The 25,697-nt window shown below is 44.1% G+C and overlaps 1 long non-coding RNA gene across 4 annotated transcripts; it reads right to left on the bottom strand.

Annotated features, from left to right (window-relative positions):
- Positions 1-1,296: 1,296 nt before the first annotated feature.
- LOC118255803 (uncharacterized) lies at positions 1,297-25,088 on the bottom strand. 4 transcript variants are annotated; one of them, XR_004781032.2, is made up of 5 exons: positions 24,293-25,088; positions 4,863-4,973; positions 4,507-4,615; positions 2,651-2,754; positions 1,297-2,239 (listed from the first exon to the last, which is right to left on the bottom strand). It is a non-coding gene; the product is annotated as an uncharacterized LOC118255803 (long non-coding RNA). The 4 variants fall into 4 exon arrangements; XR_004781033.2 differs by lacking the exon at positions 24,293-25,088 and adding an exon at positions 6,926-7,608; XR_007707733.1 differs by lacking the exon at positions 24,293-25,088 and adding an exon at positions 6,802-6,871.
- Between the last annotated feature and the right edge of the window lie 609 nt (positions 25,089-25,697).

The raw sequence follows: 25,697 nt of genomic DNA, 5'->3' as shown, positions 1-25,697 counted from the left end.
CAATGGTACAGCCTTAGGTTAATATGGATCATATCATTCTTTTAGCTATTCCAGCACATTTTTATTGACTCAACGTGTTCAATGTCTCTACTATCACCCTTGTTAAGAAGAAATATCACAGATTCTAGGTAATAGTTTTCTGAACCAAATCCTTAGTAGAAGAAAACTAGGATGAACAGCCTGAATGAACAGTCCCTAGCTATGAGCTGCAGATCTTGTTATGTACCTACAATGTCTTGCTGTCTGTTTGGAGTAACATTTCCATAGCTTGAGAGCAGTCAATATGAAAAGAAAATTCACATTGCTGTTTGTTCAACCGTATGCAACAAAACACCCTATTACATTTTAGGTGATGAAAAAAATGGAGGAGTCTAGCCAGGCGTTTGCTGTCTACAGCAAAAAGACTGAGAAATAAAATTATATTGCTTAATAGCTACAGGGGTGTGTATGCATACATTATACATAATATGTACACTGTATAAACACACACATGCAAAGTGATAAATTAATTGCAGATGGAGTACAGTAAGCTCTGTCTCCTGAGACTTAGACAGTAATATACAACAACAACAACACAATCTCCAAGCCATGAATCCACCACCCACATCCAACACTACTCATGGCTTCTTAAATCATTATGCCAAATTGTAATGCAAACAGTGTACAGAAGGATGAATAAAGAAAATAATTGACGTGTCTACCCTGAGGCTCTTCCAAAGATTAGAGAGAGAGGTCCTGGGGCTGATACGTTATTTTCTTTGTTCTTTATCCTTTTGCCAGTTGTTTGCATTAATTTTGGCATTGGATGATTTAGAGCACCCTTAGTTTTGATGGATGCAGGTGGTGGAGTGTGCATGGTTCCTTAGTAAATAATGTTACCAGTGTGGATTGCTTTAAGTAGCTTTGCTATCAAAGAGCTCTGTCTTAATTTGAAAATGCATTTAGGTGATTAAACAATATCTTAGAGCTGGATTATTTTCTCTTCTCTGACTTAGTGGCATTCTAATTAAAGTTTCAAATGCGTAATTATATAAAGCAGAACAGTGAGCAACTTACTTTCCCTCATTATAAATTAGTGCATGGTGGAGAGAAATAGCCTGCAATGCACAGAGAGACAGGCAGGGAGGAAATAACTTCACAGGCAGGAACACTGGGAGAAACTGTGGATTTACAGATAGTAAGTAATTGGATACAAGAGGACTTGAAACCACCAGCCATCCTGTTCAGGGACACCTGCACCAAAGGGTTCAGGTCATGGAGGAGGGATGCCACCATCACTGTCGCAACAACTGTTCCTTATGGAAAAAAAGGACAGAGATAGGACAGGTCTATAAGAAAAACTCTGTGTTTTAAAGAGAAATGTGTATAGTGGCCAACAGTGGAGGCTGTTATCTAAAGGGTAGTGAGTGACCATAGAAAAGAGGAGTAACAGCAGCTACAAGAGTTGTGGTGGGTTTCAGAGAAAAGTTTGAAGGGACTGGCTGAGTGATGGTATGAGGAGAGGTGTACGTAAATATTTGCAAAAGATTAACACCCAATGAAGAGTGGAATTACTTATCTAGGAATGATGGGATAAGCATGATAAAGTAGGAGGGAAAAAAAAATCCAGTAAATGTGATAGAGAGCACTGTTGCAAGGGAAGTGATGGTATGTAGAACCATGCAGTTTGATGAAAACAGGCATCAGAAACAAGAGCTATATCTAGAAGATGATGCTTGGCTTGATTAGGAAAAGTTTTCCACATCCTAGTGAGTCTTGTGCTTTGCAAGAGAAGGAGACGGTTGCAGCCTCCAAATTACTTGGTCCCCCATCACCTCTCTTCAGAAAGACCACCCAGGAAAACTGCTGTACAGGAAACCTCAGAAAATCTTTTAATTCCCTCTTCCAGGACTTTTTCCCCATATAAAGTGGGGGATCTTGTCCTGTATACAGATATTGACCTGAAACGCACTCATCTCTAAGTTGAATCACAGCAGTAGAAAAAAGCTAAACAATTGCTGTTTTTTGGGAGCAGACGAAAGGGTAACATGAAGGCGCGTAGGAAATGCCTTTGAGTCTTATTTCCTGCTGAGCGTGTAGGCTTTTATGGTCTTTCCTGCTGGAGATGGCAGAGGAGACTGAGAAGACAGCAGGAGCAAGGGACAGATGCCCATACATCCCAAACTGCATGAGACTAGTTTGTTTCTCTTAATGGTGAAGGACTAAGGCAATCCATCCTTATTCTGCACATGCCTTCTTCCTGTAAGATAAGGGTACGTCAAACTTTGGTGTCATACTGTTAATCTATTCTCTCCAGAGAGAATAATTAAAAAAATCAGCTTTGTAAGGTAGAGATTATATGAATTTAATCCAGAAGATTTATATTCTCTCAGCCTATTAATTCAAAGCTCTTATAAATCTCTGGGCGTTGATGGAGATACGTTTATCACTTACACCCTATATAAATCACAGGAGAACTGGAACCAAAAAAGTTAGCAGAGAAACAACTATTTCCTGTTATCACCATCTGATAAAGACTGGAAACAAGAAGTGTGGGACAATGGGGCGCAGTGCCTTCCGGGGACTGCTTTGTACTTTCCACAAGCATCAGCAACAGTGTCTTAAGGCATTGTGCAAACGCAGCCGTTGTGATGACATGCACAGTACTTACCATGATCCAAAGGCAGGAGATTGACATGAACATTGTTGCTTACTCAATATGGTGATGAAAGCTCCCGCCTACAATAGTGATCCACTGATTTCTCAAGGAATTTTCTAAGGATGAGAAAAATGCAAGAGACATTTATAAATTACTCAAAATCTCATGAAAGGTTTCTGGGTTTTGTTTCTCTTACTTTTTTTTTTTCTTTGAAAGATGAGGTTTGTTTTTAAAACCACTGTTTCATGGGAAACTGATGAATACCTCATCCTCCTCGTTCAGGTCTGTAAAATGAGTCATCTTCAGCTCTTAGTTTTCCTCCCTTTCTTGTTCCTGAGACATTCAGAAACGCTGCTGTTTCTGCCTACTCTATACTTTCTCATCCAGGGTGACTCCTTGTAAATGAGAGCCTTCCAACTATCAAAAAAAGGCTTTGGTTTTCCTCTCTTTCTCCCTATCTTCATTTTAAGGATACCAGTTTATGCTTTTCTTCATTTTGGCTACAACATTTGAAAAGAAAGCATTTAACTTAGGGCCAAACTGTGCTTTGCTGGGATCCTTGCTCTGCTGAGCTCCATGCCATGCTGCCACTCAAGCTTTATACTGGTAATGGGTGCATCATTCCTCTTTTTGTTTCCAGAGTGTTACCACCTCCAGTCCTTGGCTCTTGGTTGAGCAGGCATTTGTGATGCAAGGTTGGGGTATCTTGGAGATGGTGCTAGTGGGATTCACTTATAGCCAAATGTCTTGCAAGCAGTATTGCTAACAGAAAGCCTGGCAATAAAAAACATCAGCCTGGTACCACTGTTCTGCCAAATGCATTGGATGCATTGCTGCTAGGGCCAGGGTCCTTGCACATGCAAAAGTTAGCCCCACATCTACCCACTTCTCTCCAGCTTCTGCTCCTCACACTAGCTGCTTAAACCCCAATGCAGCCAGCGTGACAACCCACTCTGGTCCAGGAAGTCCTTCTCCAGACCTCAGCAAATGTTAACCCTTCTCAATCAGGCATGTTTTACTGGAATTAGGGAAGGGAGGAGGGTGGGAGGACGAGGGTGCTAGGATGCCTCCCACCTCCATTAGCACCATTTATTGCAGCACAGTGCAATTTTGACTTTATTTCAGTCTTTTCATAAGGAAAAAAGAAAGAGAGAGATCACAGATATTTTGCATGAATGGCTGGTCTGAGAGGTGGACTTTGCTGTTAGCAATCTCAGCACTCGGCTTCCTCCTAGTTTTATCTCACTCACCACTGACTACATCTAGTGGGGAAGTCGGTAAGAAAAATAAATTCAGGCTCAATTCCTCTGCTGGTATAAACTGATATAATTCATAGTGGTTACCATCAGTAAAGGTCAACCTATTTTGCTAAAACCTTCCTGCTTGCAACCTTTTTTTTTAAATTTTATTTCTTTTTTTTCTTTTTTTTCCCCTGAACGCCACTATTCAAAAAGCAGTTGCTAAGATCATATTCTTTACCCATCCACCCCCCAGTGTCAGCTCCTCCTACCCTCTTTGAGTCACTCTTCAGCCTCCCTTTTCTTCAGCACATGAAGGTCAGGCTTTTTGTATCCACTTTGAATGCCTTCCACAGCCTGATCCTTCTGCCTACCTGCCCTTGCAGAGCCTGCGCTGTCAGAAGGTGCCCAAGTTCCCACCCTTCATGAATAGGAGTAAGCAGGAGACCCGAGTGCCCGCTGCTCTCCAGGAAGCTCCCCAAGAACAATGAACTAAATCAAAGCAACCAACCAAAGCAAATCACAAACTCAACAGATCACCTCCCAGCCTCAGCGTGATTTCCGGAAGGGTTTGTTCTGGTCCATGAGCATGAAACAATTTTTGGCATGAAAAACACTTTAAAAACAAACCTCTGGTAAAATTGCAATAGGAAAGTCCAATGCAGTGGAGAGCAATCTTGATAATTTCTGGTAGAAATGGCAGTGACCTATCCATTTTTAACAGATCTTCCTTTTTTCTCTGTGAAAGTAAAAGTAAAACTCATAAGATATGAGCTCGTGCAAACCAAAAACAGAAAACAAGCAGTTACTGTGGCTGCAGAAACCATGCCAGAAGGAGATGCAGATCCCCCAGCACAGACACCCTGTGCTTCCCTCCACCCTGGGAAGGACACCGGCCTGCAAGCAGAGGCAGAGCTGGGCAATCCCCTCTCAAGGCACCAGAGAGCAGAGGCCCAGGGCACCCACAGGATGCCATGGAAGCTCACCTGCACAAAGCTTCATCCGCCCTTGCTCTCTGGGCCTAACCCTGAGGCCCTAGTGCTGCTGCTGTGTCTGCTGTGGCTTCGGGCCCAGCCGCAGGCCTGGTTTTGCCTTGCCTGGAAATTAGGAAAAAGAGATGGAGTATAGGAGAGAAGGAGGGTTGATGCCCCACGCCTGTCAGCGTTCAAGAGGCATTTGGATAATGCCCTTGTTAATATGTTTAGCTTCTGGTTAGCCCCAAAGTGGTCAGGCAGCTGGACTGATCTTTGAAGGTCCCTTCCAGCTGAACTATTCTGTTCTATTCTAACGTGGTTCAAGCTGGCTCTCGTCCCAGTGTGGGTCCTAGGCTAATGTCCACACCACTGGACTTCCTTTCCTTCTAGAAGGACATGCATAGCTTTAGAGCAATGCAAGATTTGTTAAAAACTCTTATGAACGAGGCAGATCTGTTCTCTTTTCTGTTCTCTCTGCTTCTTACGAAGGTTCTGGCCATGTTAATTGCCAGTGCTCTTTTTCCCCTGTTACTACATCATTTAACAAGCATGGAAAAAAAATGTCATTTGGTTGCCCTTTAGACACTAGCCAGAAGTGACAATAAATTTAATGCAGAGTTTTGGGATAAAGCAAAAACTATTTTTGAAGAATGACAGAATGCGCAAAGCACAAACCTTGAAGCTTAGCAGCTAAATTCTGAACCCATGTGATAGTATGCTGCCCTGTGTCATTAACAAGCTGCCAAAATGACAGCAAACTGGATTATCTCCTTCATAATGTAGTCTGTTCAGCACAAAATAAATGACTGCTGACTTATAACAATGTGCAGCACCATTATAGTGAAACTGTGTTGTGACCAGAGGCAATCCTACATGGAATTACCTTGGGAAATGAAGCTGCAATTAATCTTTTCTAGCTACACGTTTACCCCAGGTTCTTCTTATCCAAATAATCTGATTAAACACTGCATTATTTCCAGTTTCATACCTGCCTAACTCCCTTGATGTTATTGGAATAATACCACTATTGATGTGGAGTAACAAAGGAGGGAAGCAAGGTATATTCCCCACTACAACCACATCACCACGTTTTTTTCCCACTGGTGTCTCTAATATACTTTCTGGTCATGATCTTTCAGGAGAAATCTGAAATTTAATTCTGGTACTATCAGACTGCAATCCCAGCAGCTCTCACTATCAACCAAATGAACAGAAATATTTGCTCTATAAAGGGATGATATTAGTTCTTTAAACAGCCACTGTCAGATGTTTCACAGAGCCTCTGTCTTACACGGGATCATAAAGCAACAGTGTAGAGATGTGGTCTTCTGGCTGATCATAAAACTGAACACAGAAGTACAGGGCTTAGCAGAATAGGATCCCTTCTCACACCATTCAAACTGGAAGACACATGGATTTAAGGAACTGTTTGTTCAAGCCTAAGTATAGCATCTTGCACTTGGAATTTCATCCCACTTTCTCAAGTCTGTTTTTTTGAAGCTGCCAAGATCATTTTAAATTCCAGTCCTCATCCTGATGCATTGCAGGTCTCCCGGCTTTGCGTCTCCTACAGATCAACCAAATGCTGTCTCTGTCCACCCTTGACATTGCTACTGAAGACACTGAGCTTCAGCAGAGTCAGGGCAGCCTCTGCTGTCCCCCACTCAGGACACCCCTCCAGCTTGCCAATGAGCTGCAGGTGACTGAGCCATTGAACTGTCCCTTTGAAGCCACATTTGCCCAAATGGAAAAGCACCATATGAGGTGGCACCAGAAACAGTGTGAACCATCAGCAACCCTGAAGGAGGACCCCAGCTATGGGTGCTGGCAGGACTTTGTGGAGCACCTCAGTGGGCACCTACTGGGCTCCATTTCCTGTGCTCAGCTGGAACCACCAAACGGTGTGGGGCAGAGAAATGGATGTCATTTGTACCTCGAGCAGTGTCCCTACCTTGTGTTGGACCCACCTCTGCTCTCTGGGAAGCCCCCAAAAAGTTGAGAACCACTCTTCCTGCCACAGGGACAGGCACATAAACAGCTTCTCCAAAGCCAGCAAACAACTATGGTTGTTTTACCTTTACAGGAGAACGAAGGCAGTGTTTTGTGCATGAGCTGGGTGCATAACACCAGGCAGGCCCAGGCAAGCAGACCATGTTGTGTGGTTGCCTGCCTTTTTGTCCTTCCAGGGAGACCGAGCCCACAGGCACGTGGGCCCATCACCACGTCAGCCAGGCCATGGCTGCCTCCAATGTGGGAGGTGCCCGCCGAGCACGCTGGTGCTGGTTTTTGGTTTTGCCGAAGATTCCTGTGGGATGAGGAGGCAAATTGTTCGGCCTGTCTTCACCTTGGCTCCCTCTTTGTAAAATAAAGCTCATAGTGTTTGTCACATCCCATTCATCCCTCAGTTGTTGTTCATATGGCCAAGTGACCAAGACGAGCCCGAGCCTTCCCACTGCCACAGCCCCTCCCATGGATCTCATCTAGGGGACAAATGCCTCTGATGAAAACCAGATATTGTGACTAGTCACCTTTGTTGTTTGCCTTGCGGATATGAAAACCCATCTGTATCTCTTGGCTCTCACAGGAAGAGCAGAGACAGTTCATGAGGAACAAGGAAGGAATAGTGCATTGAAATTTGGGTTCTCAGCAAGAAAATGCTAAGCTGCCTCCAGCCTGGCCTATCCCTGTAATTTGCTGTTGCGAAGGCATCATGCAGCAGAACTGACAAGGTCTCAGAGGGGATACAGAAACCCAGGGTCAGCCAGAGGTGTTTTCCCTGCCTCTGTTCGTATCATAGAAGAAACACCTGACTACAGAAGAAAATACTTCAGATCCTAGCTTTATCTTTTTGATTGGGATCTGGAGTAAAACCCCCAAATAAACTTTTGGATGATCCAGATTAAGGTCTCTGACATACTTATTTAAAAATCCTGGAGGATTACAGTTTGTGCGTGTATGGGGCCTGGAGCAACTGTGGTTTGTGATAGGGGCACTAATAAAACACAGAGGCTCAGATTTTGAGTAGTAGTTAGGTGTTTTACTGAGAATCAGTAGTAGGAATCCTAGATCTCTGTGAGTAGCAGGATCTGTGGCATAATTCTGGGTGGCAATAACAATTGTTTTTTCAAAAGGACTCTGTGCTCTGCCCATATCAAAGGTATTTCTGTTCTGCTAAAACGTCACCAAGACATCACCAGAAATGTTACAGTTCAATGCACTGGTGAACATTCAGCATTCATCTGCACCATACATCGTTGATATCTGAGTTCTTGCTGCATCTCTTCATGCTTGGGATGGGTCCTCCATGTTGCTGTACTCGGTGGAAAATTGCTGCTAAAATGAGGGTGATTTGGCTGAAAAATATCCTGTGGCTTCCCTAGTTTTCCATGAATACAATACTGTTCATATTATACTGTTCATATGCCTGAGTTTTAAGCAGAGGAACAGTGCTGTTACAGACTGAGGCTGCTGAGACAGCACCTGAATTCATGAAAATTCCTTTCCCCATTTTTAAGTTCTTTAGCAGAGCTAACTTCACACCAGTGACTAAGAAGGTATTTTTACTTTTGCACAGCTGTCCTTGATCTATTGAGTATTTTCCTTACAACAATCAGTCACCAAAAGGGCGTGTCTGTATGTGTGCATGCAGGACAGTTTTGCCTGAATATCTGCCATGCTGCCTTGATGTTGCTAGCAGAGAAAAGATGTATTGCTGCAGCTCAGAAGTCTAAAGAGCTTAATGACAGAAGTAAAACCCTGAAAGACTCAACTCTGGGATCCTAATTTAGTTCTGGGCAAATAAAAATGTTTTGTGTGCACGTTTCACATCCAAGGAATTGTCCATCTCTTCCTCCTTCTTATCTCCCAGCAGTGCTGAGAGAAATATATGCTATTCACTGAAGTAGAACGTACAACTTTTCAGTGTCAGGTGCTGCTCTGATGACAGATGGTTGGGATAATTACTGGAGACTGAAACACACATGAAAAGCTGAAAGACAGAACTACTGGACTCTGACCTACAGATCTGAGGTGTTCTAGATGAAATGCCAGAGACTCATATCTTCTGTAAACTGAGTAGCAATGAGAGATCTGGATCATATGGACATGCGCACACACACACAGACTGGTTGGTGATGGCAGAACATTCCCTGGTCAGCACAGGGCTACGAATAACTGCACTGCTTTAAAGTGGCTATGACTGAAGGAGCAGTGCTAGGAAAAGCATCCCCTAGAAGCTTGCTGCTGAAGGACGGAATGGATATTAATTCACTCTTGATACCAGGACATGAAGAACTGCATAATGGGGCATACTGAAGAGTTTCTGAAGAGGAAGTGAGTCAAAGTAAGTTATTTCCAGTGCAGCCAGGATTGTGTTTTCTGCAGCTGGGGGAGTGTGATTTACCCAGCATACTCGTGCTACAGGAATCACAGCCAAGAGCCGGAGCAAATGTCTCGGTTGTGACATCCTGGCAAGAAGCTTGTTCTAACAAGCAACTATTTTGAGAAGAGGAAGTAAAAAAGAACAAAAGTTGGCAAGAAATGCTGCAAGGGCTGCACTTCAGGCAGATGCTTGTCTCTGCTCCCTGGGCCCTGCAGACCTGGCTGTGCCATCCCGGCTCCTGCTCCCTCTGCTCTGCCATGCCACCCCCTCCATCCATCTCAAGGCACTCCTGCACACCCACAGTCTTTCTTAACCCTGCTTCTTCGCCTCTCCACAGCCTAGGAGCCTTGGTCCCCTCCCAGCCACCCTTATCCAGCACCCTTCACATCCTAATGCTCCCAGATGCTTGGAAGGGCATCGCACCATTTCCTTCAGGGAACAGCCTGCTGGTGCTACCCACAGCATCTCAAATACTCATTTCGGGCTTAACTTGCCAGTGCCCAGCCTCTCCTTTGGTTATTATCATCTGGGCAAAGGAAACACAGAGCGGCGGCAATGTGTGACCAAATGTGAGCAGCTGAAAATTGACAAGGCCCATTTGTCACCGTTATTAATCCCCTGAGCCACACTGCCTACGGGTATTTCCTGTATCACCGCTGTTTTTATTTCTTCACAAATAAAAACTGTAGAATTGTATTTGCTCCTGCTCACATCAGGCTTGAGACAGGCCTCTGACAAGCAGAATTACCACAGACCTGCCCAGGCACAGGGTGGAAACCACATCCTAGATTAGCAGCGTTTCGCAATTTTGAATGCATGTTGGTGTTGGAGTACTAAACAGCATAAGGAACTAGCCTGGTATTAGTAGGCTGTTATAGACTGGCCATGAAAACAGACCATCTATTATCTTGAATTTTTCAGAGAGATTGGGCTCTAGGTTCAGTGCTGGCTTTTCTTTCTTTTTTTTTTCTTTTTTTTTTTTTACTCACTGGATGTCATCTAACATCAAAAGAAATACTTGCTGGCATTATCCTGAATAAAATCCCTGCAGCTGGGGCAAAACTGACAGTGGTCAGTGCAAAGTGCAGTAGCCTGTAAGTGTGGGAGCCATCAGGACCTTTGACATTAGCCTGAGGTTTGTTAAATCACCTACTTACAGGCATGGCAAAATGCTTCACACTAAAATGGCTCTCCATTGCTTTCCACTGGCAATTGGTGGCAAAATAATTAATGTTTGTGGTATGGGGAGGCTTTTAAAACATGAACTGGTGGGACTTGGTAAGCGCAGGTGAGAGTCTACGAGCAAAAGTTGACCTTTCTCCAAAAATCTTATGGTATGGTTTAAATTGAGATCTGTCCTAATTAGCATTTGCTTGAAGATCCCTAGACTGCAAAGCACAAATGTGAAGACAGAGAAAATCAAGGTAATTGTTCCCTCATACAATGGGCCTCAGATTAAGCAAGCCAGGCACACATTGAATTGCAGTGACCCGGAGCCCTTATCTAGCACTCACACAACAGCCCAGCACAGCGCTGACAAAGAAAGGTTTCTGAAGCTCAGGCATGGAGTGCTTGGCGAGACAATGCTGGAGAGGGTGCCAGGATACGCCTCAGATGTACCAGTGGTGCTGAATCACAGAAAGGGAGAGCAGAGCATTAGCTGCTTGGTTTTACAGGCCTCTGGTTACATTCATCTGCTCAAGTGATATTTTTCCTTTCCTCAGACACGAGTGACCACTTGCCAGCTGCTATAGGGAGAAAAATGTGTCAAAGGGGGAATCCAAAAAGAAAAAAAAAAAAAAAAGAATATTTTCTTTCTCTGCTGCATATCCTTTTTGATGAGAGGCTTTGGGAACACGGTTTAAAAAAAATACACCATTCACTCCCAAGGCTCAAAGTTATCAAATGGAAACCAACTAACTGTCTCTCGTAGCTAAAAGGATTCTTCTTTCTCACCCAAAAGATTTAACAAGCCTTTAGAAGTTTGCAGTGAATAGAAAAGAACTCTATAGAACCAGTTAACTCTTATGTGCATTTGCTGGAAATTCGGTAGGATGCAGGTACCCCGTCTGGTTTCAGCTCTGTTTTTCTCTCTGCCCTGCACTGTGTTCAGCACTGACCCTGACCATCACATCCACAGCACCAGGCAGCATTTCCCAGTGACTCACCCAGGCGTTCAGCCCAGAAATTGCCCCACACTTCTACGCTTTATGTATTATATTTCAGTGTGGGGCCTTTCCCAAGAGGTTTCCTCATTTTCTCCTCTTTTCTTGCCCTTCTCCAAGCCGTCTGTTTTGTGCTCTCCAGGCAGCAGCCATCCTTCTGCTCCTTAGAGGTGCAGAGGCTGCTCCTGTCCAGTGCCCATCCCAGCACACCCCAAACACTCGCCCAACGAGCCATCACATCCTTGGCTCTGCCCCCATCTGCACCCCACACAGCCCCACACAGCACCAACAACAGTCTTGGGGTCACTCTCCAAGCAGAGCAGCCTTCAGAGCTGGGTTTGGCATCGAGTCTCTTACATGTGCTTAACCTAAGATTTTTGTGATTTTCTGAATTTTTCTGATTCCTGAATTCTCCTGTCAGGTCAGACTGGCACCAAGGTGTTTCACGCTGGCACTGATGTGACCTCCTGCATATCGAAGGACATAGACGGATGCCCAGTTTCTCCTGAGCCCCATAACTTCTACTTGTCTTCCTTCCAGAAAGACATTCAGTGTTTGATAAGGGAACCTTCAGAGGTGAAGACTTCATAGCTTCCAGGGCAGTTTTCTTCAGTGGTTACTTACCTTGACTGCTAAAGCTGCTACCTTTCATTTATTAGTTGAACTTGCCTGACATTAATGTCCAGGCACACATTTTATTGTGACTTTTGTTGACTTTATACCTAGTGTTTTCTCCAGTCACCTTCTTCAACTTTCTGTTGACGGACTGAAGTTGAATGCCTTAAGTGTCTGCCTGTCAGGCAGGTTTTCCAGCCACCCTGTCACCCTTTTTCCTGCACCCATTTTGAAATTTTCAAGCTTCTTTTGAAGCTGGACACATGACAGCACAGTGCAGTAATGCAGTGGCAAGAGGAAGACACAAGAAGATGAAGCATCATCTTTATCTCTGTGATAAAGCTAAAGTAGCTAAGACAACTTTTAGTTCCTTTGTGACATTTACTTTAGGTCTTGGATTCACCCAAAGCTTTCTCCAGGAATCCAGAAGAGGAGAAGATGATGACTTGGCTCTTTATGTGAAAGCCCCTGAAATTCTGGTCACTAAGGATCCTATATTTGGGCTCACACTTGGCCCTTCAGACAGGGCAATGATAGCATCCAAGGGAAGAATTTGGACCTGAGGGAGTAATTGTATACTCATAGAGCAAGGAGGATACACAGTAATTATGTGCTCCTGAAGTGTACAATGCTTGGTAATTACATGCAGCAGACCCAAAAATATCATTTAACACGTGCCTTGGTTTTTAAGGCAAAAATAATCATGAATTTACTTTGTGATTATATGGTCCTTACCACATACACTTTCTGCCAGTATTCGATACTTACCATGTGATTAAATGTTCAGCAATTGCTTTGGAGGCAAAGGCTGCTTGGAAAATTTTTCCCTGCAAAATGGAGCATTATTTAAAAATCATTAGCATTTTGCACCACAGTGCTTTACCTAATGGAAAATATACAAGTCTTGCAGTTTGACTTTAATCTACATCATTCTGGAGATGTGTTGTGTTCTTGTTGTTCTGAGAAAGCATAATGATGCTACTTTCAAACTCCTCCTCTTGGACTTAATTGCTGTTTCTCTCCAACCATTTTCCTCTCTAAGCCCTTCCCTCCCAAGCCAGAAATAATAATTGAAAGCTGACTGTAATTTTAAGCCAACAATATCCCTGCTCTTCATGAAGCTAATGGATGTGGCAAAGTTCCCATTGACTTCAATAGTCAAAGTTCTGTTTTAAGGATCCTTGCTATGCAGATGGGCTAATTCCACTGAAATCAACAAGATTGCACAGGAAATGCCTGGGTACGACAGCAGCAGAATCCATCCCAATGGGGGGAAGACTTCTTCCAAATTCTTCCGACCGAGGCATGGCTACACATGCATGCACACACACCAGAGCAAATCTTGCAGTCCACCAACTCTCTTTAATTTGGCCAGCATGTTATATTATTTTGTTTGATTGCTGGGCTGCAGCACAGAAACACAAATCAGCCCAACCTGGCAAATTAAGGAAGAGGTGGCCTGAAAGAAACAGAGGCAGCTTTATTTAGCATGCTCTATATCAAGGCTTATAGGGTTTTAACTAGAATAATGTTATGGCTCCTCATACAAGTACTAAACTCCTACTTAGCTCTTCTGCTTTTGCTTGAGTTTTCTATTTATTCCAAAGAGCACTAAAAATATTTTGGTGGTGATTCATACTAATGTGACACCAGTTAAGTTATAAGACTGGAATTCACTCATTTTCGGAAGACCGGCAGAATGGCTGTACATTACTACATTGTCAAAGTAAGGCTCATAAGGAGACCATGGTAAAGCACAAACCCCGTGCCAGCAGCCTACAAGGGGGAAAATTTCATCCTGTTCTTTTGCAGATCTTTGCCAGCATGGCAATCTTCAAACAAACTGTACCCAACAGCAATGCTTGCATTGGAACACGCGACTCTCCTTAGTCCCCCTTGGGCACAGTGTCCATCCCTAGGTCTGCAAACAGAATCTGCCTATTCATAATGGCTCCTACCACATCTTGCTTTCAGGCCTGGTGAAAACAATGTGCATTTTCTGAAAGCAAAGACCAAACAGCTAATGGGCAGCTTGGGGGGAAAAGGAAAGTATGAACACAGTTTAACCACAGAATTACCTGGTGCCTGGTAGGTGCAAACAAGTGATTTTAATAGCAACAATGCCGGACCACATGTGATAGTTCAAATGCTGAATGTCAGGCTAAAAACATTTTCTGGACTAGATTCTTTAATAATAACAAACTATTCCTCCTCTGAAAGCCACATGCTTTCTTTAGCCATTTTCCTTTTGAGGAAAACAACCCTTTTTCAGATGTTTCTCAGTTGATGAATTGCTACATCACCTGTCTTAGGCAATGGGTGCATCCCACCTGTCTTACTGGCTCATATGTGCATGTGTCAGAGAATTGAGTTTTAAAATAGCTCCCTCTATTAAAAATAGCTCCTGATTAGATGGCAATGCAAAGATACTTAAGGAGTTCAAAGTAACCATTCACCTCAGGGATTTTTGTCCAGGTCTGTATAATACCATAAACCGTTTTCTTAGGGACCCTGTTTTTTGATCCCTTTGGACAAGCACTTTTCTTGGGAACCTAGAGCAGCCACAGAACGGCTGCTTTCAAATGTCTGTTACCAGCTGAGACAAGACCTAGGCTTTAGGGCACCTGTATGCTTTAATATTGCTAAAAATACTGTGTGAGCATTGGGTTTTGGCCTTTCCCTGATCATAACATCCTGATTCACTCTGCTCTCCCACTGAGATCAAAGTCTACCCCTCTTTAACTAGTAAGAAGCTCCAAAAAGCATCTCTGCAAGCTCAGCCGGCAGCAAAGCCAGCAGTTCTGCACTGAAAATAGAAGCTGCAAAAAAGAGATGGGCGATGACTCATGGCTTAGCTCTGCTCTTGTTTATAGTGGCACAAAACAAGAGTAACTCCCTTGAAATTGGTGAAGTTAACACCCTTTTAAGTAGCCACGCTTCTTGAGCAATTTTACATCAGCCAGCACTGGTTTGACATGATTCAGCTTTGATATTGGATTGAATCAACTGGCTCACAACTCAGTGTTTGTCTCCAATGCATCGAGATCAATTAAGAGCAATGAGTGCAACCAAACTGAAGTGCAATGGTGACCAATAGTGCCATGGCTAGGGTGACACAGACTCTGCACAATGCAGTGCAAGGCTGACCCAGAGAGAAGCCTCCCTGTGGTCAGTGAAAGGGTATCAGTTTAAATCAGGTGGTTCAGGGTGGGAAGATGGATTGACCAAGGGATGAGTGAGAGTGATTTGTTATGTTTCTTACATTTCCGTGGCATTACACAACACAGCTTCTGCAGCCTGTCTACAGTAAGAGTTGGGGAGACTTGCTGAGCACAGGGTGGGTTAAGGGTTTTGCTTGCTTGGTTTTTTTTCCTATGAAAACTGGGAGGTTTCTCATTAAGAGCTTATGGGAAATTTAATTATAATAAAGATGTTTCCATTTTAATGAAAAAAATTCACTAGGGGAAAGAATGTTTCTTGGCCATCTGTATTGTATGTTTTCAGTTCCTCAGGAAGAGAAAAGAAAGGTGCCTGAGGTCCTGTGGGAAGTCCCAGAAGAGGACTATATAGTATATGCAAAACAACTCCAAAACGTTAGGCAAACAGACCCAGGGCAATCAGAAGCACATAAAAAGCTCTAAACAATGTCCAAATTACTGATCTATCCACTGTCATTAAGCAGTGTAAAGGCTGACGGAGGTATTCTGCTGATTCAGGAGTGTACAGTGCTCTGGCCAGACCCCCCACTTAGATTTCTGGGCCACCTCATAGCAAGCAAGAGAAGTTATCAGACGTTGTTGATTGTCCACTGAGGAGTAGAAATGAAAACAACTAAACATCTGCTATTCTTCACAGCAGCATTACAGCTCAGCTATGCAATTTACCTAGCTAACTTCTATGCAAACAAAATAGTGTGCCAGTGTTTCTAATATTATAAATCAGGGTTACAACCTGAAATGCTGTTAGAGATGCTATAAATAAAGATAAGTATATGTGGGGTGGGGGGCAAGCTAATAAAAAGATTCTACATCTGTGGGGATTTGTGCTGTTGCTCAAACAAAGGGATGGGATTCAACAAGCACAGCTGTTCCTTGCCTGTTGTTGCCTCCGCCCATGCATTTTAAACAGTATTCATATTTAATTGAGCACTCTCAATGATATTTTCCCAAGTGCTTTTGAAAGGTTTGTTTGCTTCATTTTTCCCTGGCATCTTTATCTTCCAGCTGCTAATTTCCTCGTTACTGAGGTCTCTATCACTCACAGGAGGTCTAGATCCCAATTGCTCCTGCTTTCAGTAGATTTTAGAGCTGATGTGGCAGGATACTATGCATTGAGATATGATGGGGGAGTAAGGGTAATTTTTAAAAAGTAATTAGAGTCATCAAACATGTATCTGGGAAAGTCAATACCTGGGTTTTGCCCCCTTTGGAGCAGCAGCAAGTAGCATGTGAATGCTGTGCTGTGCCTGCCTCCACACCTCCTTTTGGGCCCATCTGCACAGTAACTTGCTGCCAAGAGAAAACTTCACCTCATGGCCTTCCCTGCGTTTGTCTATTGCACCATGGAGCTGAAGCCTTGAGGAGGACACATGGGCCTACACAACAGTGAGCAGAGTGAGGCAAGGACGCTGGAGCTGGTGCCTTGATGCTGGCCCCAGCCATGGGGGCAGAGCAGCTGCTCACAGCCCCCAAGAAAGGCCCTTGGAACATCTTCGGCATCGAGGGGTGACCTTCACCCTGAGGCTGGGCTATATCGCATGGAGATGCCCTGATGTCTTCATGGAGCTGCAGCAGGGAGGGAGAGACCCCAGGGAATTAAGCCCCCATGTGTCTTCGTAACTTCTACCATCCTTATTGCATGTACCTTTCAGTTGGACTTTAAGCCCTGCTGCTAAGCCCCTTAGAAGTAAAATATATCAGGTGTATTAAAGGCAAAGGAGGCCAATGATGTCTTGGCAAACGGAGCTGCTTTCATAAATGTAGAGCTGTTTTCATTCTTGCTAAAGCACCATTCAGCTAACTCTGGCCTATTCCTGCACTGTGTGACTCCAGCTCCAGGCATCAGGGCACATCAGCATGTCTGTCCCAGGTCAGGCCCTGCTCTGCAGGAAGCTCTCACCCCAGTGCTCACGGGAAGGAGGAAAATGGGGGCGTATACTGCTGAAAGATCCCCGAAAAGGGAAATGCAGCTACCCGAGGAGTCCAGCACAGAGACACCCCAATGTCTCTGCAAGGAGTCAGCCAGGGCTGGAGGGACCCAACCTTGGCTCCTGGCAGATCACCCACATTTGGGGCTATTTGAGCCCAAATAACAAGGGATGACAAGTGACTGACTTCGGCCCAGAAGCCGAACAGTTGCACAACACCAGAAAATATCATGTGTCAAGCAAAACATTATTGTAGATAAGCATAGGAGAGAGTCTAGTTCTTCTGAGAGGTGCAATGTCTTTGTTAAAATAAACGAAATTTTGCTCAGCAAACTACAGTTTCAGGACCTTTGCTGGGATGACTGAATAAATTCAAACTTTAAATTCAAAGGAACAGTTGAAAGGAACCAGGTATCAGGTACAAAGTCATCAAAAAGGTAACAGGTATTTCTAATGTCTTTAGTCTTCTTTATGGCTCTTTCCATCATTTTCAAAGTGCTAATCCCCTCCCTGAAATTCAGCAGTGCTAGAGGGCATGATTAGGCCAAGGCCAAATAATAGGACATAATTTTAAGGGGGATGGAGACATGAAGTAGTGGGAAGGAGCTATTCGATCTGCTCTGCTTCATGCACTTCTGCAGGCAATAGATGTGGCTAACACTGATCAGAGGTAGGGGAAACATATTTTAAATATGTAAAATGTATGTTAAATATGCATATATGCCATAAGGCATATAATCAAGAAGAATTGTTTGCTGAAATGTATATTTAGCACAGCTTAGATGTAATTGTTGTGGGTCGTGTTATACAATGCTTCCAATACCATTACAATTCATGTATTTGCCCGAGGGAAACTTGAGAAGGAATGTAATGCTATCTGGATGAAGATGGGGGACAGATTTGCCCTCTTGAGATGGATACTTTTGTTGCTGAGTATTGAACTGCAGTGTCACTGACATTTATTTAATTTTGAAATGCCACACACTGGGAAAGTGCAAGTAGAAGGAAATCTACCTGGCAGATGTTGTATATGTCTGCAAAGGAGGGCTCTTTCTCTTTTTAAAGAAGTAAAAAAATCAGTTCATAATCCCCAAATGGGATTGCATTTTTAATCTAATTATGAACTAGACCCCAGAAAATCCTAAGAGTTTTCTGTTATGCTGTTTGGCTTTATCCCTCCTCAAGGCCAAAGTCTCTAAGCTCACTTCAAGTCTCAGTGATAACATGGATCTGATTCAGCAAAACACTTAAGCATACACTCAGCCCAAGCACTTCGAGGACTTGCCTTCTTGTTTTTGGCGATACTTTCAAGCACTTGCAGAATTTTAAGCATGTACTTAAGTGCCTTCAACTTCATTGAAGTATAAATTCTACTTAAATACTTTGTTTAATGAAAGTATAGAGAATTAAAATATAAATGCAAACTGAGTTTTCTCTGGTTTACATTGCTAGTTCCTTTTTTAAGTAGCCCAGCTTGTCAGATCTATTTGTTTATATTAATTTTAAATGCAGAGCTGTGTGTGGGAACTCTACAATCAAATTCTCCATTCTGTTTGTTTGGTTTTCTCTGCAGATGTGGGGGTTCCAGGCTCTTTCGGGAAGTGGTGTGCTGCAAAGGATTTAGCACAACACTGTAGCCAGAGCAGGCCTACAAGTCAGGTTTGCTGCATGTGACAGAAGCAGATGAGTAAGCCAAACTCTGTTTCAGCGCTCTTGGGCAAGACTCATGCATCTCGTTATTTATCTTTGGCACTGATCTTGCAAGGCACATATCAGCAAATAATCTTCATCTATACAAATATATTCTTGAAGTAACTGATTTGCAAAAAGTTTGCAGGGACAGATCATTATATAAGCAATGAGAAGAGAAAACAGTGGAAACCCAATCAAAAGAGACCGTGTCCATCTGCCGCTGAAGTCAGTGGCAATTCATGTGCAGCTTCAGCAAGAAACAAACTCAGCACCAGAGGAGGGGCTCTGCTCTTTGTGCCATATATATAAGCAAGCAGAAAGACTGCTTTTCTCAGACAATTGTGACATGAAATAAATGAGTTTGGGCAAGACCATCTACAAATCCTCTTCTCTGCAATCTCTTTTATATGACTGGGTAATTATATGGGAATTAATTCTCAGACTGATTTTTCTCATATAAAAAAAGAGCATAGGCAAGATAGAGAACAATAAAGTTGACTTTGAATGAACAATTATTAAGGGTTTCCGCACTCTTGTTAATCTGTGAAGTCCTTGCAGGCAGACTCCATGGGGAAAAGGAGAGAGCAGAATATGGTGGAGCTGTGGCAGCTTGCTGTAAATCTCAACATGTATCATGTTCTCGCAGTGCTGGCCGGTGGCTATACGGACTGACTCAGGGCTTTGTTCTCAGTGCCAACCCAATCCTTGCATTTTCTTCTGGAAAAAAAAGGAGTCATAAAATTTCAATTGGCCTGAATAAAAGAGATAATAAAAGAAATGGAAACAGAGAAAGGCTGTTATTGCCAAGTTTTGAAGGAATTAATACAATGGCACCTGAAAAATACAAGGAAGAAGTTTGGCGCTGTCAGAAGACAAGTTTTTTTTACTGCAAAACTGTTGTGTTACATCTGTGAGAAGAGACCAGGCTGCATAGCCTATATGTGAAAGTATCTTCCAGTAGTCCTTCCTTTTAGCAGAGGACTCCATCCTAGTTTCTTCCTGACAAAATGACACAGCTTGATTCCAAAAGCTGCAGTATGATGTGCCAGGTGCTTGAAAATCTGGCAACTGTGATGAAGCAGGAGGGATTCTGGCAGTGGACCATGCCCCACAGGAGAGTAATTCCACCCTGCAGCTTTGCCAGAGGGAGTTTTAAAGAGGGATTGTTTCTCAGGACACACTTTAGAGAAAGGCTATCCTAGAGGATGTAAAGACAAGTGGTAAAACTCTACTGGGTTCAATAAACTATGTTGACAGAGACATTGGTCTCACTACCAAAATGAAAAGAAGATTAATCTAGCTTTGGTGATGCTAATGCACTGAGGAATCAATTAGTACAAAGGGACTGCAGAAAGCCCTACAAAATCTCAGTATACCAAATTGTCAGGAGGTTCTTTCAGGAAAGACCAAGGCACCCTGGAAACCAGCAGCTTTTATAAGGATGGATGTATACAGACAGAGGTCAGAAAGAGGGAGAAAAATACTATTTTTTCTCTTTGCTTTGAAGAGTTTTACCCTTGAACAGAGCTGATCAGGAATACCAAGTAAGAGGAAAGATAGCTAAGCACAGGACTGGCATCAAGGACACACCGATTCTACACCCATACTCTTAGCTAGAATACTTTAAATCTGATTTAATCCCAGGTATTTTGAGTCATTTTTCTGAAACATCCACATAAAGTGTTTTGATGCCCTATGCTTTATCCATAGCCAAAGGAAAGTGGATGATTCAGCTCATCTCTTCATGTGCCGCCTTGAGTGATGGGTGAGGGAGTCCCATCACTGAAGGGACTTAAGCCCTGCAAGTCGGGTCAGGGCTGTTTCTTTGTCTTACATTCTTCACAGAGAACAATAATACCTCTTGAACCTACTCTTTCTTTGATTTTTCTACTTAGTTATGAAGTCCTCTGTATGTTTGTTTACATAGTGGTAAAAAAGAGGGCCTAAAATGATGAGAGGAAAAAAATACAGAATTTTATGCATGCAGAAGGTAGGGAAAACACTAACTACTATTGTCTTGAAAATGGTGGGGGGAGGTGAGGCAAATTTCTACTAAACTGTATTTTGAGTAGATTCGATGTATATTTCTTTTTTTTTTTGTTTTTCCTCCAAAAATGCCACTTTTCTAGCAGTTGGTTTTTTTGGGAAACAAATAAACACGGAAACAAACTAACAGACAAACAAACCCCAGAAAACTCTCCTTAGCCTCAAAGCAGAATCGCATCCATGCCTGGAGTTCAGGTTCACAGAATCTAAATTTTCCCTTGGCCACATCCGCTCGCAGCCTCACCTGCCATGGGTGTTTTTAATTCCTCCTGGTAACCTGAGCTGCAGCCCCACATGCTTTGGCCTCTAAAGCCAGAGTGAAAATGCAGTTTAAAGTCAACTGCTTGAGTAGGAGAGCACTTCAGGCTGTGATTTCTGTACTTCTGGACAGTAAATTCAGACCTGCTAGATGTTTTTTTTCTTCTCTGAGAGTAAAGAATCAGCATTTTTCAATGCTCATGCTTCAGCTGGCAGAAGGGAAGGAGGCAGACCTCCTTGTGCAGAGTAACCTCAGACAAGTTGTCCTTTCAGAGACAGCAGGAAGACTGTAGGGACTGAAACCCAATTTCCCCTTTACTGTGCTTGTCCCAGCTCTGCCAGTGTCTACCTGGGACCGTGAGCCACCTGAGGGACCTAATTTTCAAAAGGACCAGTCTGGAGAGAGTTGCCTGCGCCAGTCAGGCCTGCAGATCAAATGTATAAGGCCTGTAGCAATGGCCTGCTCTCAGACATGGCTATCAGCCTCTTGGCCTTGTGGGGTCTGTCTGGTTGGCATTCATGTGGTGCTTAGTAAAGCCCTGAGTGCTCTTTTTGATCCTGAAAAAGGGAGGATTTTCATGAGATACAGGTCCCAAGGCAAACCCTGTAAACACCAGCAGAGCACCAGCTCAGCCCTGTGCAGCAGTGGGGCACCCGATGGATGCCTCCTGCCACAGTGAGCGCCTGTCAGAGGTGCCAACCATCTCCCCATTCTTGCCTTGTCCTCCCCCAGTGCTGGGAAAGGCCCCTGTGGCTGTGCTTGTGCCTCCCAGGCAAATGCCCACTGCATGGGCCAGACAGACCCCCCTTCAGGGTGCTGGCTGTGGCCTTGTGTGGGGTGCACGGCCCAGCGCTGAGTAGCTGGCGGCCATTGGCGCTGCGGCAGACTACCTCATTTAACCTTGGTGAGGGAAACACCAGCGCTTTCCCCCTCTCAGCGTTTGTTTTCAGTTGCTAATCCAGGAAACACACGTCCTTTCTATTTACTTAGAAAAGAATGAATAATAACCACGTTTCTGCTCTGCTCCTTCTCCCTCCCCGGCCCTCTCCTGGCTTCCCCCCCCGCCCCAACCTCACTATTAAAATGGAAACCCCTGTGTTACAGACATTGCTGGGCTGCTAGAGCACTTAAGCAGCACACTGCGAGCTGCAGCCATTTACTATGTGCGATTGTTTCTATGAGACCTAATAATTCTACCATTGTTATTATAACACTGTGCACTAATACAAATGAGCTTGTAAATAGGGGTCCAACTAAAATAAAACCATTATAATCACAGCCCAGGCTGTAAATCACAGACTGGTGTGTTCTGCTGTGGTTTGACCAAGAGCCAGGCAATAGTCAAATAATCAAACTGCAGATGTTGGGATAGCAAATCTGCTTAAATTTAAACAGTGGCAAAAGTCCAAACGACAGGGGGGGGCAGAAAAGAGTCCTTTGCGCAATGTAGGAATTCCACCCCCTTTCTTGTTAACCGGGTCTATAACGCAACCAGACATTTTACCCGATAATCACACTGTTCCTCAGCAGCTTGTGTGCACCAGTGCTGGCTCGCAGGCACAGGAGCCGTACAAAATGTCTGCAGAGCGAGTGATCATTAGCACTAGCTGCCCAGCTTGCGGTGGTGTCCCCACCGCCATTCCCACAGCCACTGCCAGTGGAAGGCTCAAGCCTCCCAAGCCTGGAGAAGCCCAGGGCAGCTCAACAATGTCTTGTACCATGAACTTCACTGGAGTGACCCCAAAACTCAATGATACAGGGGCAGAACTTGATCCTCTCTAATTTCTTGAACTTCTTGCCACAACTGAGCTTACCCCTGCCTCTGTTTCACTCTGGGACACAACCCTGTTTCTCCATGGTGCTGCCCAGGACACAGCTGCAATTTGGCTTCTGGCTCAGGCAGCTTCTTTTGGGCACTACTTCCATGTACCAGGCCAAGGGCTCATGTGCCTGCCCCGAAGTATCCTTGGTTAGGATGCACAGAGACACCTACTTCCCTGCCAGATGATAAGCCACTGCTGCAGAAAAGCTGAGGAAACATTTGCTCAATGGTTAGGTTTTGCCATCAGGCCTCTGCTGTTTCCGCAGCTGTGCAGTTGCTTCTCCTCCTAGCCAGAAATAAGTAGCCATGTCAGCAGCACACAAATGCAGGTGGTATATTTTCATTTGGAGAATACACGAGCCTTGGCTGTTGCCCTGTGACATTTGAAATGATGTTAGAAGCTTCTTTAGGAAGCATACGGTCATTTGTTTCTCTGACAGCCTGAGGCAAACAAATTGAATGGGTCCTGTTGCTCACCACATTGTCACGTGGTTGCAGGAGGGCTGTTAAATGTGAGAACCTCCTTGATTACCACGAAGAAATTTTTTATACTAATTTTTTAAAGTAATATTTAAGTGGCTGCCAGGCAACAAGTCATAAGGACAATCAATCGCACAAACAGATGCCTTGTAAATACTTCTCTTGAGCAAGTAGCTCAAGAAATCATTGAGGGGATAAAGCAGCAATCTCTCTGGGGGCAAATCAGCAAAATGAGCTTGCCAGCCTTGGTCGAGGGCTGGACAGGATACAAACCAGTCATCCTCCTGAAGCTGCTGCTTCTCTGTGGCACTGACACAGCAGCTGTGAATACTAATGTTATTTCCCTAAAACCTTGTGACTAGATTCCACTAGCAGGACAATTTGCCTTTCCTGCTCAGGAAATATTTGCTGTTAAAATGACTTGAAGGCAACATGAACTGAGCATGTTCCAGCTCAAAACTTGAGGGACCCCAGGAGAGGGAGCTGGTTATGAAAAGCTCATTCACTGATTGAAAACCTTTTCCCTTGAATTCCTTGTACACTGAACTTGGAAGAACATCCTCTGTCCTCCTTTATTCCACTCTTGGGTATTTTTAAAGGACAGTGTAGCTCCTGGAGGCAGAAAACTTTTTCTGCCTGAGTCCCTTCTGGAGGGAATACAGTGTTAGAAGTAGAAAAATGTGCCACTCCAAGTACACATTGCAAAATTAACACCTTGGCATGCACTCCATGCATATCCATTCTGCTGGATCTAAATTTCCACAGGTTTTCCTGCCTTTTTTTCTGTCAAGGGTACCATTTTTTTTAAAATGCTATTATTTTACCCTTGGACTTACAGTAATCCTGTTGCTCAGAGGAAGCCTGCAGAGAAAGCCTGGTTTCCTTTGGTGCATTCCTAAGCGTCTTGGTGAGAGGAATCACTCTGGTGTGTGAATCAACCCAGCTTCCTCTGCTTGTCAGAGAAACAGCACAACCTTGCATTGCTGATACATGCCACGCTGCACGGGATGTGGTTGATCTCTTCTGCTGCTGCGCCTCTGCAGAGATCTGCTTCACAATGTGTGCAGTAACCAGATTAGAATCAGTGCAGGAGGTTGTTGTGAACATTAAGCATTAAATAAACTCCAACACTGTACTGTAATTCCTCATGAATGATTAGATCAGCCTGCTGGGAGTGCTACCATTATACATAAGGCAAATGTCACTGGGTGCCTCATAAATTTAGCATACAAGTACTAAACATATTAGGTCTGATTCACTACTGCCTAACTTCAGTTTATCCTAGTATGAGGCAGAGGAGTTTCACTGGCAGAAATGTGCAGTGAAACACTGATTCTGTTCTCTTTTTAAGGGGATCAGCTGTTTCCACTGACTTTTGCAAGACCAACACTAAGTAGATTCACAGCCGCTCCACTCCAGCTACGTTAAGTGTCAGTTGTGGCAAATCATGCAGGGGAGCCAGTCCCAGCTAAAAATATAGGCTGGTATTTCTGGCTTAGAAATTGTACCCGCTAATAGTGAGGGTAGGTCTAGACTGCAAAAAAATTATGTGCTCTGAAGCCAAGTTGACAAAGTCTAATTAGCTGATATAGGAGGAAAAAAAAAAGAAAGGAAAAGAATGGAAAAGAAAGGAAAATAAAAGAAAAAGAAATAAGGAAAAGGAAAAGGAAAAGGAAAAGGAAAAGGAAAAGGAAAAGGAAAAAGGAAAAGGAAAAGGAAAAGGAAAAGGAAAAGGAAAAGGAAAAGGAAAAGGAAAAGGGAGAGGAGAGGAGGGGAGAGGAGGGGAGAGGAGGGGAGAGGAGGGGAGAGGAGGGGAAGGGAAGGGAAGGGAAGGGAAGGGAAGGGAAGGGAAGGGAAGGGAAGGGAAGGGAAGGGAAGGGAAGGGAAGGGAAGGGAAGGGAAGGGAAGGGAAGGGAAGGGAAGGGAAGGGAAGGGAAGGAAGGAAGGGAAGGGAAGGGAAGGGAAGGGAAGGGAAGGGAAGGGAAGGGAAGGGAAGGGAAGGGAAGGAGGGAAAGGAGGGGAAGGGGGAGGGGAAGGGGAAAGGGGAAGGGGGAGGGGGAGGGGGGAGGGGGAGGGGAGGGGGAGGGGGAGGGGGAGGGGGGAGGGAAGGGAAGGGAAGGGAAGGGAAGGGAAGGGAAGGGAAGGGAAGGGAAGGGAAGGGAAGGAAGGGAAGGGAAGGGAAGGGAAGGGAAGGGAAGGGAAGGGAAGGGAAGGGAAGGGAAGGGAAGGGAAGGGAAGGGA

The sequence above is a fragment of the Cygnus atratus genome, chromosome 1, assembly GCF_013377495.2.
Source record: "Cygnus atratus isolate AKBS03 ecotype Queensland, Australia chromosome 1, CAtr_DNAZoo_HiC_assembly, whole genome shotgun sequence".
In the NCBI taxonomy this organism is placed as follows: domain Eukaryota; kingdom Metazoa; phylum Chordata; class Aves; order Anseriformes; family Anatidae; genus Cygnus; species Cygnus atratus.
This window is presented reverse-complemented; position numbering and strand designations above follow the sequence as displayed.